Source organism: Egretta garzetta, unplaced genomic scaffold (assembly GCF_000687185.1).
Source record: "Egretta garzetta isolate BGI_Z169 unplaced genomic scaffold, ASM68718v1 scaffold122, whole genome shotgun sequence".
Classification (NCBI taxonomy): Eukaryota; Metazoa; Chordata; class Aves; order Pelecaniformes; family Ardeidae; genus Egretta; species Egretta garzetta.
The window spans coordinates 750,453-762,336 of record NW_009258886.1 but is presented as its reverse complement, the minus strand read 5'-3'; positions in this window follow the sequence as shown (position 1 = coordinate 762,336).

The window sequence follows — 11,884 nt, the reverse complement described above, 5'->3', positions numbered from 1 at the left end:
TACACTGGCACTGCCAGGTAAGTGTGGCTGGACAGCAGCTCTGCCAATTGGCCTCTTTTACTCCCCGCCCTGAAGACCCTCAAGACTTCATTCAGCACAATGCCTCACCTGGGCTTCAGCCCTCCTTTTTCATGAGTGTGTGATGCAACACTACAGCCCCACCTCTCATCCACATGGCCTGGCAAGGGCATGTCCACTTGTATTCCCATGTGCCTTGATGGTGAGTACACCAAAGTTCTACTTTTCCTACAAACAGTGTGGATCCTCTGAGCAGAAGCTGCAGAAGCTGAGAGGCTCCAAGCCATTTTAGACCTGCTTTCCATGTCCTGGTGCAAAGGTAATATGCCTGTTTCAGGCCCTTTAGGCTGCCTCCAAATGGAGGCAGATATTTTAGTAACAAGTGCTGATGAAGCAGGGATGCAGCGGCCAGGCTCTTTACCTTGTGTTGAACAGCTATAAGGTAATTTAATGACGATGTGGAGGTGTAATATTGCCAGGGCTGACTTTGCAGCTGGGATTGCCCATGCATTTTTTACAGAGGAGAACTACCTGAGGCTCCTAGTAAATTATTAACTCATAAACAAAAAGCAGGTTTTGAAGTAGGAAGGGAAGATGTTGTCACACCTTTTGAGAGGAAGTCATTAGGCAGTTGAAAGGAAATAAGTAAGGACCAGAAAGGCAGAATGTGGGTTTTGACCGAGCCTATTAAGAGATCATTATGATTGTTACGCTAGGTAGGGCTCCTGAATGACTGTTTTAGTTGATTAATATAATATTAAATTCACACTCCTCTCTTTTTTTTTTCTTTTTTTTTTTTTTTTTAAATCTAGTGTTGCAAGATATCTGTGCTAGGCTGTCCTGAAGGTCACAAGAGACTTGTGCCTAAGTCTTCCCTTTCTGAAATTCCTCTCCCAGATCAATCAGATGCTTTTCTTCTGTAAACAAATTACACCACTTATTTTGCATTCCCTGGCTGCAGGCCTCCTCCTGAAACCCAACTGCCTAAGGTTACCCCAGTTTTGGAGAAGGCTGCACAAGGCTGCTCTCATTTGCTAGTGAAATACTGACTGTGAAGAAGTGGTATCTGAGAAAGGCGTAGAGCAGGCGCACTGCTGCTGGGTCTCTGCCCTTCCCTGCAACCTGGAGCCTACCCATGACATGAGCTGCCCCTTTTTCAATTTACTTTGCCCTTCCTGAAATAAATTAAGTGATGAGGTTTGCTTGATCAAACATGTAAACATATGCTCTGGTGTTTGTGTGTTGCTTCTTCTCCTGGCTCCTCCTGCCCAGCCACATCCTGCTCCAGAGGGTACTCAAGCCCAGGGCAAAGACCAAGAATTGTTGGTTTTGGTTAATTTAATCCACTGAACCACTCTGCTCTCGGCCAAGGTGAGCACTCTCACTCCTGGGTGCTCAGCTATTCTGGAGTGTTTCTCCTCCCTTCTCCATTTGAGATGGAAGTGCTTTTCTGTAACTGGTATCCTGAAGAAATTTAGCTAAAATGAGTGTGTTACAACATAAATTCTGTTTTGATAAGCTGGCATTTTGCAGTGGAAAAAAAGTGCCATCATCATTTATGGTGAGGAGAGAACTTGTTAAATGCAAGTATGGGCCAGACAAAGTACTGTTGTAATGTGCAAGGTAAACTCACTTCTCTGCTCTTTCTTGGTATTTGTGCCATCCCTTGATCCTGACTGCAGACTTGAGGCTCTGCTGGGATCCACAAAAACTCTTTTCTCTGGCTTGAACATAGTTTTCTTGCCTAAATCAGTAATTGTCTTTGGACAGGTGATTGACTGTACTAAATGGAGCTAGGCTCAGCTGCTTCGCAGATGGGTTGGTCACTTGGAGGGAGCACGCAATACATTTTGCAGCAGTACCGTGCTGCCTTTGCATCCCATCTCATTAATGGAGTTGTCTGTAGGTTTTGAAAGGCTCTTACCCTCAGGAACACCTGCAATTAAAATGCCAGATTTTATGCTTGTTTTTAATAATGCTTTCTAAGCTGACCCACATAAATGCAAATACTTCTGCCCTTGCTGACCACGGATGGATCTCATCTTCCTCCTTGGGAGTATTTAGGTACTAGGGCACAAGAAAACAATCATGTAATTCCTGCAATTTATGGCAGAAGTTAATGTCCCTGGCATACCCTATGAGAGTGTAACCTGTTATTAACAGATTATAAAAATGAGAAATGTTCCTGAAATATTCAGGCTACCTTCAGTAATGGCCTCAGACCTTGAAAAGTCTATGATCTGTGCCCAGAGAGCTTGCTGGGAGGGAGCACAGCAGCTATGTCCTGTGGTGACATTTCTTTCATTCTCCTTGGGAATTTACATGTTTTATATTTACTTACTTTCCTTTTTTTTTCCTTCTGCTACAAATGTTTTGTGAGTGGAAATTGCAGTTGCCTTCTTCTACCCTTCATTTAAACAAATGTGATATTAGTTCTCTGTATCTCAAATCAACCTACCAGACGAGCATGAGACTGAATATATACACTGGATAATTTATCTTTCCTATGATAACACTAAAGTTTTTAAAGAAAGAGCTCTCTCTTATTGCTTTCCCTCTCTGTCCAGAGAAGACGCAGTGGAGCAAAGACTGGGCTAAGGCCTCGCACCACTAAAAATTTGTGTGTGGAATTTGAAGTTACTTACAGAGCAATCTCCCAGGGACACAGGAGTGGGGCTGTCTTCCCTGGATTCAAAGTCCAGTCCCTGGTTATTGCAGCCACGACCATCACATCATGCTACTTCCCTGCTACTTCCACACAAACCTGTTCCACCCTGGGTACCTCCTTATCATTACTTACCAGGTTTGTACATACATGTCCTTGTGTCAATATTTCCCTTTTGTTTAAAGGCTCCAGGGGATTACTTTTGAGATTTGGTCAGTGTCTCAGCTTTCTTTGAAAAAAAATGACTGTGAAAGTCTTATAAAACCCAGCTTGAATCAATGGCATGATTATCTTTTAAAGCATACAGGGAAGGAGACTTTTCTGCATCAATGATAAACTCTTACATAATGGCTCAAGTGTTTCTAAGATCACTTTTGAGGTCAAGCCAGACTATACCCTAGTATACTGTTAAGATTGTGTGCAAACCTATGCAAGGTCAGTATTTCAGTTGTTATGTGATGCAGTGCCTTTTCTTCCTCTTCTTCACTTTCAAAGCATGTCAGTGGCAAGGAAAGGAGGAAGGGCATTAAGATATTTCCTTTGTATATCCCATGCTGCTCTATAACAGACAGTTTTACAGGACAGACTCAGGTTTCCTGACACCACCGTGCTGATGCCTCATGTTGCTGGAGCCGTGTGATACAGCCATTATTTGCCATTGTATCGTGCCATGTCACTGGTGTCTGCATTTACATCAGTGAGCCCAACAGGACCAGAGCACTGGCTCCAGCAGTGGCACGTGTGCATATCAGGCTTCCCAGTTAGGCTTGGTCTCATGGTGACCAGTCTCTCCCAGAAAAGGGATGGACATATTCTGGGGAGACAGCATGGGCCAGGGGCTGTTCCAAATAGGTAATTTAGACCTGGACAACCTGCTTAAGGATAGAAGAGTTTAGCCATATGGCCCCAAGCCATGTGCCCCTTTCCTGGTCTGTTTAATTCACCTTTGAACTATAGCTACTACATTCAACTAAGTTAACATTTGTTGCATCAGCTAAGAAAGCCATTCTTTTCCCATTTACGACCAAATTATTGAAAACCACTGCCTGACTCAAGAGCTGCAACTGCCTATGATTGCCAGAAGCCTGTTTATTGCTTGGATACATCACTTTTGCCATCAGTTTTGCAAAGTATGAAACTTCCCTGAAAGGTTAATTTGTGGTTACCGGTGTCTAATTGTAGGCAGAGATGTGGAACGTGAATTTGCAAAGCTATTTGCAGAGGTCACTCTGCAGTGTGCTGCTTCCTTGTGCTGTGTAAACTTGTGAAAAAACAAAGCAGGCCATGTTACAGTGCTGAGGGTGATGATGAACAGAGAGGTCAGAGGCAAATTTAAAACAACAGTGAGTGGTTAACATCCTCCGTCAAAATGATTCTTTACATCACTGCATACAGCATAAAATTACTCTCCATGCTTCTCTTTCTATGTAATAGTACTCATGCTTTTTTAAAGTGTATGTATATTAAGAGAAACTCATCTGAAATATGATTGCAAATTGTTGGCTCTGTTCTTCTATTCCACTTTATTTAGAACCACTCAAGGCTTATCAAAACATGGCTGAAATTCTCAGTTGGCTGTTCATTGCACCACATATTTCATAAGCATGAATTTGCAGTACACAGCCTCAGTGGTCCAGATTTTATCTTCTTCATAGTCACATCTTCTCCCATTGATCCCTTCACACAGCTGAATTTTGCTGCCAGTTGTACACAGCAATAGCTTGTGCTTGTCCTAGTGAAATCATTCTGCAGTTTCAGCTGCTTTCCATTAGCTGTAACAAGATAGATCTTTATTTAAGAGATGAATGTTTTTGCAAGCTTTCAGTAGCAAAGCTCCTTGATTCTTCTCTTTTAGAGAATAGTCAAAGTAAGCTAGAAGTTCACAAAGCCAATCATCACCTTGTAATCTACCTATCCGAAATATTTATTGCTGATAATCTATGTGGCCCCCAGTGCAAGATCTCAGTTTTTGGGGAGGTATTATCCTTCCTGTTTTAGAAAGGAAATGCCCTGAGGCATGTTCACAGTGTTTGGCCAGCAGGAGAAGATTCATTGTGTCCACACTACAAGACAGACTGATGCTGCAAAGTTGCATTAATATAGCTCCAGGCCCAGGTTTAATAACCTGTCATTCAACAGGGATGTGAATGATTTGGGGTGCCCTCTGCAGCATCTTATCTGCATCTCTGCAGCTTCAGGTTTAGGGAGGCTTCCACCTCCCAGAAAAGACCCCTTGTAAATAAACATTTTGAGCTCCTTTAAGCTCAGGGCTGTTGTTGCGGACTGAGAGCACAGCCCAGACAAGCAGAGGGAAGCTAAGGTCAGGTCAGGCCCTGGCAAGAGGCAGCTACTCCATTTGTGCATAACTAGGGATAACGTTGGCTGCAGATGGCCAGAATATCAAAGCAGAGCTTGGTATATTCAGCCATCCAGAAAAGGATGTTTCCTGTATGTCCACAAAGTGGAAAGCATGTGTGTATCACAGGAAAAGACCTGTGAAATAAAATGACAAGAGAGCCTGTCAGCTGGAAAAAGCATCCAGGAGTGAAGTTGTGCAGTTGCTCAGTTCAGAAACCAGCAGCAGCAGCAGCCTCTTGGCTGGCTCGGAGGGGGGGCCAGCTCAGAGGCTGGGAAACACTGGAGGTCCTGTTCCTCACTGTCCATTCTCCTCAGCTCCCCATCCTTGCTGCAGTGAAGCCCACCCCAGCCTGGGCAAGGGCTCGAGCCAGTGCCCTGTGGAGCGCAGAGCTGAGTGCAGCTGCACGCAGAGCAGTGCAGAAAAGCCAGGCTCCCTGCACTGCTTGCTTTGTCAGTAAGATGCTGAGGAGCCCGAGCACTTAATAACCATCTAAAAGTCAGTCTGTAAAATCAGTATAGTTTATTTAACTGTAATTTTTGGGCAGTCATATATTTAATATAGATTTTATACCCAAGACAACTACTCACTGTTGAATTTCCATATGGAGAAATTCTTCACTGTGAATTCCCTGCAGCAGCAGCATTGCTCACTTAATTTTTACCAGCTCAGCCACGCTGCGCCCTTCAGAGCCGTCAGCTCAGGTGCAGGAATGACCGCCATTGACTGCTGGGAAAGCTTCTACAGATGAGCTCTGATCACTGACTACCAGTGAGAAAAGCAGAGTAAAAGCTCATGACTTCTGGTGAGGCAGAATGTGGTTTACAGCAGTTTGAAAGAAGAGCCCTAGTTAGTGCTGCTGCTAGAAAAGTCAGCAAGACCATCGGCTCTGCATCAGCTTAGCATGGCAAGGGCTCGGGATCCTGTGAATGCTCCTCCCACCTTAATTTAAAAAAAAAAAAAGTGAGAGGTGGTGAGTATTCGTGCTAATCCCATTCTGCACAGAGGTTTACGGGCTGCAGCCAGTGGCGCAGATAACAGCAGGGGCTGGAATTTCAAAGGGCAATGAAAGGTGAGATGGCAGCTCCTAGACATCTCTTTCTCATCCCAGGAATCAGCCCTTGAGCTATGGGTGATACACTCCTTGGAGAAGTACCAGTCTTCTGCATATGTTGATTCCCTGATTATTGGAACAGCCAAAATGTGTTTCACTTTCCAGTTCTTTTAAGAGGGATGAAAAAGATGAGACGAAGGGAAAGCTATAACAGGTTCAATTTTAAAACTGAACAAGAAGGTTTTTTATCACAAAAATAAAATAGTCTCAGGTTATCAATGCAGCGTTTTCATATGCCGGGTGGTGAGTGCGCAGAGCAACTGGGTCAGGGTGTGCCTCCTGCCTTTCCCATGAAGTGTGTCTTTTGTTTATATTTTATTGCCAAATTATGTCAGGGAAGTTGCATGTCTGTGTCTGACATTGATCGGGACAGGCCCCTCCCTGCGTGGTCCTCTGCGATTAAAAAGAATTCTCTTAAAGGTCAGGGGTATGACCACAGGGCAGCCTGGCGGCAGAGGGACAGCCCCAGAGATGGGCGTTCTTCTCATTCAACATCACCTCAACCGTACTGATTTAAGAATATGTGTATAAATATGTTAGTGTCACTGCTAGCAAGCAGGGTGAATCTGAGACTTCCAAAGCCAGTTCAGGCGCCGTGGGGCCTTTGAAACATGCACAGTTTGCATGACAGGATTCCAGGGGACTATGAAGTGCCATCAGTTTGACTCCTGGTCAAACATCAAATGTTCTCCTGTAGGTGTTAACAAGTGGATACTGATGCTTGTTGGTACTCACCATCTTGCATGTGGAAGAGAAATGCCCACACAGCCATGCAGTGAAGAGCAATGCCAAACTTGTGATCAAGTTATCAGGTCTGCAAACAAGTGGACATCTGTGTGCTCTCTCCCGAGGGTGCTTGTGCTCATTACATCTGCAAACGCTGTGTGACTGTTGCAATGACGATATAAAGAACAGCCCTTTCTGTGGTATTTCAATCCTCAGTTTTTAGACTGTGCTGGAGGAGAAAGGAGGGTGGGGTGCAGGGAGTTGCCTCACCTCTTGGGAGACTGGGAGAGTTGTTTTTGCTGAGGGTTCACGATGAGGTTTGGGGTGGGAGTGGGGAAGAAAGAATTTCTTATCTGCACCTAAAGCGATAACTTAGATGAAGAAACCTCTTTGCACATCTTTAGTCTGTTACTTCCAAGGTAGTTTGTCATTTATTTTTACAGCTTCTTCATCCAACAGTTACAGCAGCAGCCTCAATACTTGAATGAGTAATGCAATCTCCATTCAGGCTGAAACCATAGTATTTTCTACAAAAACCTTTGGAATAATAACTCTCTCTTGTACTGCCCTGTAGAGCTCCGGCGTGCTCTTCCCGCTGTGTAGCCCTTCAACAGCTTCCTCCCTGGACCCATTGCGAGGCTATGAGAGGATGCCCCAGCCTCACCTAGGCTCCTTGCTGAAAAGGGCTTGGTTGGCACAACATTCCCAAATGTCTGAGCAGGAAACCCAGGCATGCAGGCTGGAAGGAGTTATAGCACACTCCAGCCAGACCAAGATACAGATAAAGGACTGAGACAGACCCACAGTCTAGATATAGTCAGAGACAAGTTTTTGCATATCTCCATCTCACCTGCACTGAAAATGAGAACCATGGGGCCTTATTATCAGCAAGCAGGAGAGAACCTTCCCCACCTAGTTCTAGGAGCTATGTTAATGCGAGATAAAATGCTGGATCCTTTAAGGAAAAAAATAATTGAAGGGATAACTTCATCAGCAAAGATAGTTGATAAGCATATGCATGTGTACATTCAGCTCTGTGAAGAAATGTTCCCTATAAATGGCTGTGCAGCCTGCTGGCCCATGAAGTTGAACACTTTTGACATACATTTGCCGGTTTGTGTGGCCATATGCACCAGATTTGAGACTTGTGTATGAAAGAAACTGACAAATAAGCTCATAAAGATATTCGGTTAAGCCACAGCAAACCTTCACATTTGGTCATGCTCATACTTCAAGAGTCTTGTTCAGTCTAGCTGGCATTGATTCTTGCATTTAAGATCAGCTAAAATCCTGTCTGGTATCAGATTGATTATATCACATCTAGGCCTCTGATATCATCGTACCTAGGGCACAGCTGGGAGAGAACCCCTCATTTTACAGATGGAGGAGAAATGAGGGACCAGAGCACATCTTGAAGGAGTCTGATCAATATGGGTTCAATCTCTAGCTCTAAATCTTATGATAAGACATTACTCGCTGAACTATCTCCTAATTATTCCTTGATTAAACAAATGAGCATCTAAATAGGTTTTTTTTCTGAAGACTGAATCCATTTCAAGTAACACATGCATTTAAACTCTCCCAGTGTTAGCAATGTTGTATAAGATATATTGGGTTTGTGCGGCAAGGTTTTGGTAGCTAGGGGCTAGAGGGGTGGCTTTTGTGAGAAGCTGCTAGGAGCCTCCCCCGTGTACAACAAAGCCAATGGCACAGCCAGCTCTGGACCTGTGGGGACAGCAGCCCATGCTGGAGCAGGTTTGCTGGCCGGGTTTGTGACCCAGCAGGGGACCCACACTGGAGCCGTCTGCTCCTGAAGGACTGCATCCCGTGGGAAGGATGGACCCACGCTGGAGCAGTTTGTGAAGAGCTGCAGCCTGTGGGGAGAAGTTCGTGGAGGACTGTCTGCCATGGGACAGACCCCACGCTGGAAGGGAGGGAGGGGTGTGAGGAGAGATTTTTAATGTAAGAGTCTTTTGCTAATCCAGGACTGACAAACAGGATTACTTCAAAATGAAAGAAAACAGAAATGAACATATGTTTCCATTGGAAAAACACACCTGCTCACTGTTGTGAGAGAGCAGGTCCACACAAAAGTCACTTTGATGCCTTAAATTAACATCTCTGTTGGATCTGACTTTAGACATCTGCTCAGATGCCATATGGCAAATTGACACCTGAATGCCCTAAAACCCCAAGACTTTATCCATGGACATGGACATGCTATGTTCTGACACCGACAAGCTATGCAGAGACCAGACAAATGCCTAAGGCCTAGGAGGATGCTCAGACTCTGCTTTTCCCTGCCTGTTGCTTGAAGGACACACTATACTTCATCTTCTCAGAGGGTTCCTAGTAACAAAGCACTGTTTTCCCTCCCTATCTTAGGGCATTCTCCTGCAATCTCAGAGACCTAGTGTTAAAGCCCTATTTTACCTTGCTCAGAAAGGGGCCAGCAGCCAGATCTGGTGGGAGATGTAACATTTAGCCTGTGGGAGTCAGAGGTGAGCTCTTCCTTTGAAGTAAGTCCACTCTTCAAGAATAAATAAACAATAATGAGATCAGAAAACTGTGGCTTCATAGCACAGTGGTTAAAGCACTTAGCAGAGATGCAACAGGACAAGCCAAGTACCTTCCCTGAATCTTGAGTTACGCAAACTGCAAACAAGTTCAACCATGAGGGCAGGGTATCCAGCCATGCAGATGTGGACATGCGAAATCTGAACTCAGGGTCCTAATTCGAAGTGGGTGGAATGGAGAATTCCTGCACAGCTCAGGTCCTTGTGAAGGAGAGCCCCCACCCTGTAATAAGGTTGTCTCTTTTCCTTTTGAATCCTTTACTGGAGCTGTGGATTGAGGAGCCGCTGGTGGAAGCAGATGCCTCCCCCATATGGTCTGTGCCCATACCTAGGCACAGACTACGTTCTTGACAAATCTTCCTGACTGGCTTTGCAAGTCCTAGCTAGCTTGCTGGGATCTCAGGGTAGGATTTCCTGCTCTGGTACAGAAATCTCTGAAAGACCATGGGGAGCAATAACAGTCAAGCTACAGTACTCAGCAGAGGGTGAAAACCAGTAAAATACCCTTCATTTAGACAAGATACTTATCCAGTCTGCATAAAGCTGCTCAGCAGGCAGGCTGAAGCCAGCTCAGGTAAGCGTGTGTGTTGCGATGGCAGGCACAGCATAGACAGCCCGTCTCCCTCTGTACAGCAAAAGGGGGAGTACAGGGCTAGGAATTTCCCAGGGTGTCAGGCATGAAGCACCACGGTGTCACACAGGGAGGGCTGCATGTGATGGCTGCAAGTGCAGATCTCCCCAGGGACAGTGGCACTGCGTCCAGCCGATTTGCCAGCCCACTTCTCCACCTGGCTATTTGCGCATGTGGCACCTCTCCTCGTTGCCTCTGTGACTCTCGCTCGTCTGCACCCAGGGATGTAGGGATGCTCCTGCTGCCTCTGCACTGCACCGGGCAGCGGGGGCTGCCTGCCACATGCTGCAGCCCTGCAGGCACGGTTCTGTGTGTGCATTGAGGATGGGAGGAGCAGGCTGACATCTAACTCGACAGACAGAGGCATTAGGCAGCAGAGCTTTTGAAAATTAAGTGCTTTACAAGAACTAATCTTCTTCCTAGCTTCTTGGCAAACAAGAGTGAAAAGAAAGGTTGGAACAATTGTTGCCTGGAGTCGGACAACAACTCCTCCTGGTCCCATTAGCAAGCATCGGGCCCCCTCTGTGCTGGGGCGTGAGTGACTGTGTGATGCCTGGCCCTTGCACAAGCTCTGACTCTGCCTAATAATTACACGAGGGCTTGGGAGCGCCTCCGAGCCCGGAACACAGGTTATGAATTAAGTGACTTCAGAGAGACTTCAATCAGCTTTCATGTCCTGACACCCTGGAGACAAACTGGGAGGGTTTGCCTGCCTTCACCAGCTATTGCAGCCTGGAGTCAATCACTTTTGTCAGCCTTTTTCTGTCAGAGGAGACAACAGCCACAGGCCATAGTTTTAAAATGTCTTGTCGCAGTGATGACTGCCTCAGGTCACCTTTCCTTCACTGTGCTCCCCCTCTGCCTGTGGGACACAAGGCATTCCAGCTGCCTTTCAGCTCAAAGACTAGCTTGAAAACTTAGCTTTGGTAAGTCAGCGTTCAGTGATTATTTTTTGTGGCCCATTTTTTTGAATACAACGTGCTGTGACGACACGTGCGAACGGCAGCTTCCTTCCCCTCCAGCCCCAGCCTCAGACACCCAGGTGGGATGCTCAGGTGGACATCTGGCATGTTCCTGTCCTTCTGACCCAGGTTAGCTTTCTTCAAGCCCGTTCTTAAGTTAGACCTCGGAGACAAATGTGGGGAATAAAAGAAGAAAAGAAAAAAAAAGCCTCTCAAGATTTAATCATCCCCAAGGGTAAAGCAATGTGCAGTTGGTAAGAAAGGTCACTGAGGGTCAAGAGGATTCGGGGAGGAAAGTGCCTTTCATGAGGAATTGCAAATGTTTACTTTAAACAAGTATTTAAAAAGTCAAGATCCTGAAAGAAGCCATATGTTTCGACTTTGAGACCAATTAGTCTGCCTCATCTGCAGTTTATTCTGTGGACTTTTGGCCTTTCACTTCTTCTTAAGGCAAGGCGGCTAATGTGCCAGCACAACCCCTAATAGGCAAAGGGAAGGCTGGGGCAGCTGCCTGAAATGATTTTTAGAGATGCCCTTGAGAATGCTTTTCAGAAATGATACAAAGATTGACCGCACAAAGAAAAGAGGAATTTGACCATGCCTCTTTGGTGGAGGTGAGCCCTGGCCGTCAGCACGCCACAGCGCTAATCTAGCTGTGTTTTGTAATGCTCTTTGATAACGAGAGTCCTTAAGAGCTCATTAGGGCTTTGTTTGCATATCTAATCATTCTGCTTTCCCTCTTACCTTTCCACAAGTATTATTTGATTTTTTTTTAACTTCAGCACACAGAATGTCATGAGAAAATGAAAATTTGTCAAGAATAACTGATGTCACTC